This window comes from Pogona vitticeps, chromosome 3 (genome assembly GCF_051106095.1).
Source record: "Pogona vitticeps strain Pit_001003342236 chromosome 3, PviZW2.1, whole genome shotgun sequence".
Classification (NCBI taxonomy): Eukaryota; Metazoa; Chordata; class Lepidosauria; order Squamata; family Agamidae; genus Pogona; species Pogona vitticeps.
Window position 1 is genome coordinate 121,413,201 of NC_135785.1, and position 11,353 is coordinate 121,424,553.

At 44.9% G+C, this 11,353-nt stretch overlaps 1 protein-coding gene across 1 annotated transcript in view; it reads left to right on the forward strand.

Moving 5' to 3' along the window:
• Positions 1-11,353, forward strand: part of LOC144588123 (uncharacterized) — a 395,823-nt gene that overhangs the window by 40,733 nt on the left and 343,737 nt on the right. The gene's annotated exons all lie outside the window — the stretch shown is intronic.

Genomic DNA, 11,353 nt, shown 5'->3' on the forward strand with positions numbered 1-11,353 from the left:
TGTTTCTCCCTTTCCCTTTCCTCCATTTCCCTCACCCTCAGTTCATGCTGTTGGGCTATGAGCAATTTTCTGAGTTCTGGGTTCTGTTCTCCCGTGCTGTCACCTTGCACTGAGCCAAATTCATCCTCAGAACCTTGGTCAACCTGGGGGTCTTTCACTTCACCCATTTCTGCCATTTGGCTTCGAGTCAAGGGCATAATCCCCCCCCCAGAACAGGCTGCTTTAAAAGTCAAGCCTCAAAATAAAGCGACCACTTTTTTTTCTTTTGCCTCAGAACCAGCTTTCTATAGATTACTGCTGTTCTTCAGCACTAACTTGCAACAGTTGCGAGCCAGAGTCTACCCCCCCTCTGCTAGGCCTCTCAGCAGGCAGGCTAGATCACTGCTACTACACAGTTTTGCCACAGCCTTTTTCCCGCCAAAACCGGTTGCCTCAGAGCTCCTTAATCTAGTCCCCAGTTGGCACGTTCTTCCACTAGCGCACCTCCCCGTGAGGTACACCTAGAAGATTACCTACGCGCCTCAGATTGTCCCTGACTAGACCCCCTTGCTCTGGGCACCCTTGCCAAGGCTTTGCTGTACCACTGGACAACTGGACCAGTCGTATCCCACACGCTGGACACCAATCAATGTGACAAACCCAGACCTACTGGGATATGCCACAGTTTCACTAAGCTGCCACCAACCATTCCCTATAAGAAGTCACACAGACCAGGGATGGATTTTTAAACAAATAAAGGAATAAGGTTTATTTAAACAACACACAGGGAAAATAAAATGATCAGGTGACTAAGATACAGTAACGTGGCTTAGTCTCAATCATACATACACACAGTTTGGTTCACACAGAACACTTAACTTGAAGCACAGACCCTGAACCTATCAGTTCTGGCTAACCATACAGACACCTGAACCTATCAGGTTGGTACTGACTGACACACAGTAGTACCCTGTCTGACACACAGACTCCCACTCAAGCTTCTTCTCTCAGCTTTTTCTCCAGCTTCTCCTTCCAGCTTCACACAGGCTTCACATATATATACAGTACAGCCCCTCCTCCTGATGTCCCGCCTTCCACTCCCCATAGGATGGAACTTTCCCTCCAAACCCATGACAGACAGGTAACATCAGTGCTGTATGTAACAGAGGTGCGTTCGTACATTGAAGCATTAGTTCCCATAGGAACTAATGCAAAGCTGGTTAATACGTACTCTACCACTAGGGGGAGAACTTTTTTTTAACCTAAGATGACCTAAGGTTAAAAAAAGAGCAGGAAAGTTTTTTTTTCCTGTTCTTATCTGGATTTTTGTTCTCAAGTAGAAGCAAAATTTAGCAAATGGAGCTGTTCTTAAGTGGAATTGTTCTTAAGTAGGGACGTTCTTAAGTAGAGACCCCACTGTATTCCATTTTTTTCTTTTTCACATTTTCTCTCTAACTCTCCAACCTTCCAACTCTCTCTCCATAATTTCCTCCAATTCTTCTCTCTAACTGTCCCTTTGACTCCGACAGATTACAATTGGATAGCTGTCAGGGTCGCAACTAACCTCTACCTGACTAAGGTTAGGGTTGCCAGATACATTGGTACGAAAAGGAGGACACAGAAAGACAAAAAGGAGGACAAAGGAGGACATATTGAATGTTCCATTTGAATCATTCCAGATTAAACCCACAATCAATACAATTTTATTACAATAGCTGCCAATAAATGTCTCTTCGTGAACCGACCAAAAAACAGTCATGTTAAAAAATAAAAATAAATTCAATGGAGGCTTTTTTTTTTTCAAAATACAGGAGTGGGCGGGCAGGTGGGGGTGGGGAAAGCCAGGGGGAAGGGGGTCCTTCCACCTCTCCCCCTCCCATCCAAAATTATAACATAAAATATACAAAAGCCTGACATTTTAAAGATTTTTATCTTTGCCTGCCTGACGGAGGACATTAGGCTAAAAAGGAGGACATGTCCTCCTTTTGCCTGACATCTGGCAATTCTAACTAAGGTAAAGGCCGCGTGTTGAACATACTTTGCTAACCGGATAAGCAAAGCTTCAAATCAGCAGGTGGAGTTATTCCCTATAGTGTGCGACCTATCCGGAATTGGTCTGAATGACGGACCTCCCCCTAGTTTTTCACTGGACCAATTTGCAGCATTTTTAAAATCTAAAGTGGAGGCCATCCACCATGAGCTCTCTCCTTTGAATACAGTGAGTTGAGCTGAGATGTCCAGTGCTCCGTCCTGCCCGGTGACTCTCGATCTCTTTCAGCCTGTGATGCCAGATACTGTGGACAAAGTGCTTGATCACTGTCGGGCCACCACCTCCTCTCTTGACCCTTGCCTGGCCTGGCTAATCAAAGCAGCCAGGCCGATAACAACAGAATGGGCCACTGTAATAATAAATGGGTCTTTTCTTGAGGAGACACTCATTAGGCCCATAAGAAAGAAACCAAATTTGGCGGCGGACGAAATTGGCAATTATAGGCCTGTCACCAATGTTTCTTTCATCAGCAAAGTGGTCAAGAGGGTGGTGGTCGACCAGCTTCAGGCTCATTTGGATGAAACAGATGACCTGCATCCGTTTCAGTTGGGCTTCAGGCCACGCCACAGTACAGACGCGGCATTGGTCGCCCTGTATGATGACCTGTTGAGGGAGGCTGACAGGAGTAAAACATATCTGTTGGTCCTCCTCAACATCTCAGCGGCCTTCGATACCACCGACCATGGTATCCTCCTGGGGAGGCTCTCTGAGTTGGGAATTGGTGGCTTGGCACTCGCCTGGCTCCGTTCCTTCTTGGAGGACCGACCCCAGAGAGTACAGCTTGGGGAGAGTCTTTTGGCCCCGTGGAGTCTCAGTTGTGGGGTTCCACAGGGGTCGATTATCTCCCCAATGCTGTTTAATATCTATATGAGGCCACTGGTTGGGGTCATCAGGGGGTGTGAGGCCTCATGTCATCAATATGCTGATAACACCCAGCTCTACATCTCCTTTTCATCAACTGGAGGTGATGCCATCCTGTTCCTCCAGTGCTGCCTGGGGACCATACTGCAATGGATGCAGGAAAATGGGCTGAGGCTGAACCTGGACAAGATGGAGGTTCTGAGGGTGGGTGCCCTCGGGGTTGGCGGCTTGGGTGAATCTCTCTCGTTTGGGGGGGTGACCCTGGCCATGAAGAGTGGGGTCTGCAGCTTGGAGATTCATCTGGACCTGGTGCTCACCATGGAAATGCAGGTGGTGTCGGTAGTCCATACCGCCTTTTTCCATCTCTGGCGGATAGCCTGGCTGCGACCCTATCTCGACATGGGGGCACTCACTACCTTGGTGCATGCACTCATAATCTCAAGATTAGACCACTGTAACGGGCTCTACATGGGGCTGCCTTTGAGGCTGATGCGGAAACTCCAGGTGGTGCAGAATGCGGCAGCCAGACTCCTTAGTGGAGCGAGAAAATACCAGCATATTCTGGCCTCATTGCATTGGCTGCCCATTCGGTTCCGCATCGACATCAAAGTTTTAATGCTTACTTACAAGGCCCTAAACGGTTTAGGACCTCGATATTTGGCAGAACGCCTACTCCCATCAAGGTCTACCCAGATCACCTGAGGAGCCTGATGCCAAGAGAGGCCCGGAAGGAGAAAACTTGAAATCGGGCCTTCTCGGGAGTAGCTCCTCACCTCTGGAACAATCTCCCTCCAGAAATTTGTGTGGCCCCCATGCTGGGTATCTTTAAAAATTAATTAAAAACATGGATGTTTATTCAGGCCTTCTCTCCAGTCAATACAGTGGTGCCTCGCTAGACGATGATAATCCGTTCCACTGAAATAGCTGTTTAGCGAAATCATTGTCTAGCGAAAAGCATTTCCCCATTGGAATGCATTGAAACCTGTTTAATGCGTTCCAATGGGGAAGAATCGTCGTTGTCTAGCGAAGATTGGCCATAGGAAAGCCGCTTTGTGAACCGCGATCAGCTGTTTAAATAGCTGTCTTGCGAAGCTTAGGTCCCCAAAACACCTGTTTTGCAAGCGCGGAGGGAGCTATCAAAATCGTCGTCTAGCGAAAATCGGTTTGCGAAGCAGGGACCAAACATTGTCCAGCGAAATTCCCCCATAGGAATCACTGTTTTGCGAATCACTATAGCGATCGCAAAAAGTCAATGTCTAGTGAAAAAACTGTCATGCGGGGTAACTGTCTAGCAAGGCACCACTGTACTTGAACTTTTTCTTTTTATTTTCTTTATTTATTCTTCACTCTATTTTCCCGTCTTGTAAATACTTGTGTTAATTTTATTACTTGTTTTATGTTGTATTGGAAGCCGCCTAGAGTGGTCGCAAGACCAGATATGCGGGGTACAAATAAAATAAATAAATAAATTCTCATAGGCTCCTGCACTTGAGCTTCAGCTATGATAGAGAGGAGTGACGTGGGCATTCTGCCACAACTAAAAAAAGAGATGCTCCTTCAATTAGTATCCTACAACCAGCCCTGTGCATGCCAGTCATCAGTAATAGCACAATTGAAACAAGGACTGCTGTCCATGGGTCTCCACCACACCTACTCAAGTTGCTTGCTAGAGTTGTGTTTACTGTCTGATGCTGGATGCCGAAACAGCATGTGAAACACTGCATGAATGGAAGGCAGCTTTCTGGCCTAAAGATAACCCTTTGTATGGACAAGAGTCTCCTCCAGCACTTTGTGGTGCTGGAGGAGACTCTTGAGAGTCCCTTGGACTGCAAAGAGAACAAACCTATCCATTCTGAAGGAAATCAACCCCGAGTGCTCACTGGAAGGACAGATCCTGATGCTGAGGCTCCAGTACTTTGGCCATCTCATGAGAAGAGAAGACTCCCTGGAAAAGACCCTGATGTTGGGAAAGTGTGAGGGCAAGAGGAGAAGGGGACGACAGAGGATGTGATGGTTGGACAGTGTCACTGAAGCTACCAACATGAATTTGACCCAACTCTGGGATGCAATGGAAGATAGGAGGGCCTGGCGTGCTCTGGTCCATGGGGTCACAAAGAGTCGGACATGACTTAATGAGTAAACAGCAAGAACAATGGACAAGATGGGAAGAGAATGAGTTGGTACAACCTCGAACATTGGCTGCACCCATGGGCAGTATCCGTGCTAGAGCTGCTGCCTGAAACCCCTTCTGCCTGGTGTCTGGAAGGAGCACACCAAAGGTCTGCTAATTATAAAAACTTTCAACCTGTCTATGAGCCCTCTTTCCTCTTCACAGTTCATTGCTGTGAAGATAGGAGGTCAAAGAGAAGAGCCATGTATGCCACCCGGAGCTCACTGGAGGAAATGCCAGGACATGAATTAACAACCTAGGTTTTGTTCATGCACAAAATCATTGCTAGTCTCAACTAAAGTAGACCTGCTGAATCCATTGCTGAATGATAAGTCAACACTGGGATACCCAGTGTGCTGTAGCAGATATATGGCTCAGGGGCCCCGAGTTCAAATCTTCACTTGGCCATGGAAATGCACAGGAACTGGTAAAAACCACTCCTTAAATACCTTGAAAGCCCTACTAGGGTCAGTATAAGTCAGTTCCGACTCTACGGCATATAAGAAGTCAACAGTGAGGAAAATGACATTGAGTCCATGGGTGTACTCTAACTGAGACCACCAGTAAGTTACTGGCACTAATATTTTGCATTTGGTTGCAATCAGGCCACAAGAGAAGCGGCGGGGGAGAGAAAGAAAAATGAATAGAGATGGAAGCATCTGTGTTAGTATAATGCCTGTTCAACATAATATTTCTTGTTTGAATCAAGTGACCCTCACAAGATCCAGAAATCCCACAGATATAGGGAAATAAGTTTGTATAAATGCCATTAACTACTTCAAGGCTGCTCTAGAAAGTATGGAAAGTGGGAAGATGGCTCTTTTCTTTCTTAGCTTTCTTTCTCCACCCTTCCTGACTCTGCCAACAAGATAAGTGTTCATGTTCATCTGAATAAATACAGTAGAATGATTTCCTCCACAGAAAAGAGTAAGAAATCAGTTTAAAATACCGTATTTTTCGCTCCATAAGATGCACCTCTCCATAAGACGCACCAAATTTTTAGGCAAAGAAAACAGGAAAAAAATAATCTGGGAATTTCGCTCCATAAGACGCATATACTTTTCCCCCAATGTTTTTTTGGAAAAAAAGTGCGTCTTATGGTGCAAAAAATGCAGTACTTTGAATCAAAGCTGGTTTTTCCTACTGTGCAGCTGTACACACAGGCATACATTCCATTAGGTCATGTGTATCCTCTAAGTTTCTATTTGTTCATCCGATAGACAGCAAGAACTGCAACAGAAGGTGTCTTTTTCCAGATTAGATCAGATGGAAAGCTCTTTAATCTCTCTAGATTGAGAGCAAAGGCCAAAGTCCAGCTGAAATGCATGCAGGACTTCCTCTTCGACGATGATGCAGCCATTGTTGCCCACTCTGTTGAAGACCTCCAACAACTCATGAATCTATTTAGCAAGGCCTGTCAAGACTGTGTGGACTCATCTCCCTCTATTACCATCTCCACGCAAGAATTGGAGATTGTTCATGTAGCGAACAGCCCCGCCCTCACCAGTCCGTCACAGCAGAACAGTGGAGAAGGAGCCAAAGGGGAAAGGGGCTGGATATAAAGGCTGCTGTATAGAGCCTGAGAGAGATTCTGTGAGTGAGAGACAGTGTGAAGCTTAAAAGTGAACTAAGAGTTAGAGATCTGTAAGAACGCTGAATGGAACTGAGAGTTAACGGGGTTTTAAAGTTAAAGTAGAACTGATTCAAATACAAGAGATCAGCAATTGTGATTTACCTATTGAATATTAATCAGATGTTAACTTCCCTGATTTAATAAATGACAAGTTTTAAAAGCACACATGTCTCCATGATTAAATGGTATTAAGGCAGTAATACCTGGTGGCAGCGAAGAAAGAAGAAGAGCGAGAACCTCGTGAAGGCCTGAGGGGGAATAGGGGCTTCAGAGGAGATCACCACAGTTCATGACTTTGTGTACCTTGGCTCAACTATCTCTGACACTCCCTGCCTAGATGTCGAGCTGGATAAACACATTGGCAAAGCAACTACCATGTTCTCTAGACTTACAAAGAGAGTATGGCTTAATAAGAAGCTGACGGCATATACCAAGATCCAGGTCTATAGAGCCTGTGTCCTGAGCATTCTCCTGTACTGCAGTGAGTCCTGGACCCTTTGTGCACAGCTGAAGAGGAAGCTGAACACATTCCATATCCATTGTCTCCTACGCATTTTTGGTATCACCTGGCAGGACAAAGTTCCAAATAGAATAGTCCTAGAATGAGCTGGAATTTTTAGCATGTATACATTATTGTATGTATACATTATTGAATGTATACATTATTGAAATAGTCACGTCTACATTGGCTTGGGCATGTTGTGAGAATAGCTGATGATCAGATTCCAAAAGATCTCCTGTATGGAGAATTAGTGCAGGGAAATTGCCCCAGAGGGAGACCACAGCTGTGATACAAGGACATCTGCAAGCAGGATCTGAAGGCCTTAGGAATGGACCTCAACAGATGGGAAACCCTGACATCTGAGTGTTCAGCCTGGAGGCAGATGTTGCATCACGGCCTCTCCCAATTTGAATAGACACTAGTCCAGCAGGCCGAGGCAAAAAGGCAGTCACTATTGGATATACAATCATCTCCACTGACTGCTTCATTGTCAAAGAAAAAAACATTTATTTATTTATCTATCTATCTATCTATCTATCTATCTATCTATCTATCTATCTATCTATCTATCTATCTATCTATCTATCTATCTATCTATCTATCTATCTATCTATCTATCTATCTATCTATCTATCTATCTATCTATTTATTTATTTATTTATTTATATGCCGCCCATTCTACCCAGAGGTCTCTGGGCAGCTAAACATGTAAAGAGAAAAGAAAAGGTAATTACCATAATGGTAACTTTGACAAGATTAATAATTGCAAAGAATTAGAAAAGTGAAAAACAGATTAATATGGACGTATAGTACAGAGAAATGTGGAATATGGCAATTAATGACAAACTGACTTGTGACATGAAAAGCAGAAGAGGTATATCCCAAAATAATGACTTTAGAGAAATATGGAATGCACTTCTGGAGCTAAAGGTAAGGAGTATACACCAAAAGAAGAACTGATGTATTTCTGAAGAGATATGGGGAGGTATGAATGATAAAGTCAAGGACTGGAATCTAGTCCTGAAGGGAAGAATGGCACTGGGTTAAGAAAATGTATAAAGACTGATATTCTACAAGAAAAATGGATTTAATGGAAGTGAAAACTTTATTTTATTGTTTATTGCTTTTGTTGTTTGATATATAAATAATTTTAAATATATATATTATATGCAAAATGAGTAGTCCCAGTTCCTGATACCAGTCCTAATGTCTCTCCATTAGTCTGCAACTCCCTGGTTTGGTCCTCGGGGGGGGGCTCCGGTCTCTCAGGGGGACTCAGTGAGACTCAGGGCTCAAGCTCATTGACAGTAAAACCTAAAAAAACTGTATTTAATTTTTAGCATACACACATGGCACATGCATGCACAGACTACTGTGCCAATGGAATGAGTTTTTCTGCTCCTCTAGCAGAGGTCCGTTTATTTTGAGGCCCATGTGGAATTGATTCCACAAATGTGAACACTGCTGCCACTTAAAAAAAATCCTGCTATCTGATACAGCGCTATACCAGATAGCAGAAATATTTGAAAATTAAAGCACCATGCTTGTAAAAAGCTGGCACCTGTCCAATCACCCCATCCTGACTCATCACCTACCTGATCACCCCATCACCTGCCCAATCATTTGCTCCACCTGACCACTGCCATTGCCTGCCTCATCACTCCCGACTGCCCAACTACCTGCCTGACAAACCCCCATTGCCTGCCTGATCACCCTCCACCTCCCCCCTTTGCCTGCCCGATTGCCCCCACCTACCCCTTCGGCCCTCACCTGCCCCACTGCCTGTCTGATCACATTGTTTGTCCGGTGCCTGCAACTGACCTTGTTTGACAGGTAGTGGTGGCCGCAGCACAGTCTGAAGACACACATCGACACAAAACTTTTGGATTGGGGCTAAGCCCATGTGGTTTTAGCTCAAATTCAAAACACTCTGCCCCTCTGCTGGCTTATTCTGGCAGTGGAAACAGGCTGTCTATTCCCTTCACTGAGCCCCCAGCTTGATTGGTAGGTTCTGTTCGTCTGCTGGGGCTCTTTGCCCTCAAGGTTGTTCCCTGGAGTGAGAGGCAATATGCCCACACTGATGGCAAGAATGGTGGCATTCTCTGTTCAGCACCTTGGATCTCTTTGCTTCCTGGGGTTGATGGTCACAAGGTCTCATTCTCTGCCAGCGTCTTTTCGTGGGGGAGGGAGTGGAACCACCTTCCTTCCTCTGTTCCTCTTTTCTTTTCAACCCCCCTCTTCCCCATAGGAAAGTTTTGGGGGCAGCCTGTATTCATATTTGGAGGCCTCTCCTAAACTGGATGCAAAAACTCACCACCAGGGATCCTAGATGTAGTTCCAGTTCTTCAGAACCTCCTCTGCTAGGGAGTCCTTGCCCCAGTAATTGCTGGACCACTCTTTTTGAGTGTCTCCCCAGTCCTTCTCTCCTGAGGATCCAGTATTTCCTCTTAACCCTTCTGTTTCCTGAGCCTTTCCAGGTTGGACATGAGCCTCCTGGGTAAGAAGGTAGGTTACCTTCTCTGACACGTCTCTTTCTTTCTGAAAGGGTTCCTCCTTCCCTCTTGCTCTGTCGCCTATCACCCCTTCTGATGTCAGGGTCTCTGCTTTTGTCTGGCATCAGGACTTCTGCCTGCCCCAGGTAATCTCCCTGGCGGCCTGCTTTTGTACAGCTTCTCCCGTTACTTCCTGCTGCATTTCTGCTTCTCCTGGTGGCAACCTCCTGTTATATCTCTCATCTGCGAGGGGTCCACCAATTCCCTAGGGATTGTCCCTCTACTCTTACGACTAATAGAACCATTGTGGCCTCCGTTTGTATTCCGGCATCTCAGCATGGGCAGCCATGGTGCCTTGCAAATGGTTGGCAACCACCTTCAATCTTCCTTAGAAGCAAGGGCTTAAACATTTGAAGCTTTTGTAGTTCATGGGGAAAGGCAGACTAAGAAACAAATGGCGAAGGTGTCTTAATGCACTTACACATCGCATAGAGGAACTGAATGGAATGTTTTCTTGTATTGTTGGGACTTGGAATCCCTGGAGGAAAATGGTTTGTAGTGAATACCGGAAAGATGACAGTACATCTGCACACCATACATGATTAAACAAGGGAACTCACTGTTACAAAATGTGGCAAAAGCTGCTGTCCTACAAATATTAAATGGAGATTAGACAAAAGTACAGGAGAGTCATAGCAGCTACCTTAATGGAAGCTCCAACTTCTGAAAAGAGTATGCCACTAGATAACAGTTGTTTAGCAGGGCAGACACAGAAGTGGCAGACAATGTGCTTTGTGTACAGAAAACTTCAGGCTCAACCACTCACGTCTCATGTCAAAATGATTTCATTCAGCAGGTTGTTTGTATGGGAGATGCTGGAGTGGACCAGCAGGTTTAGATCAATCCATAGCTTCTCTCAGTAGCAAGGAAGTTCAAGTGAAAGTAAGACTGCCCACTTCATTTTTTTCTAATAGCTCTTCTGCTGAGTAGGAAGGAAGTGGGAGACAAAAGGTGGCAACGGTGTAGGCTAGTCTTAACAAGCCAGGCAAGCATCATTACACGAGTTCTTCTTTTTGGTGTGGAAGTGAGCCAGAATAATAAAACTCTCATAAAAATGTCAAAATGATAAATGATAAAGCATGGGCTTTTTATGACTACAGCCTGTAATGAATTGGAAAATAAGCTGTAATAAAGAGCCTTCACTTTTACTTAAAACTCTCCCTCAGCTTGCCTTAATAAGAAAATAAATGAGGGAAATGTCCTCAGTAAAAAGGGAACCCAGGAGATTATATACTTTGGGTGTCTACATCTGCTTGTCAATAGGCCAATACTGAACATAATTCTTTTAAAAAGCTAGAACGGCAGGTGAAATGTTGTATAAATCTATCATCATGTGTTGTAACATTTCACTTAAGTTTTTAAAGTAAATAGCTCAAAGCCAGTCTCTTTCCTAAAATGTTATTTATTGCTTGCCACTTCTACGGCAGGAAGAGCTTCGAAAACATTCCTTTCAATACCTGTGTTCAAGCGAGCTGAAAGCCTACACAGCTAGTGCAGAAGAAAGGTGGGTTTCTGGCTTGGCGGGCTTTCTCCTTCATCCCTCCAGGATAAAGGCTCTGAAGTGCCAAGCACAGGCCAGGATGCCACAGACTTACGTTGCCAAAGG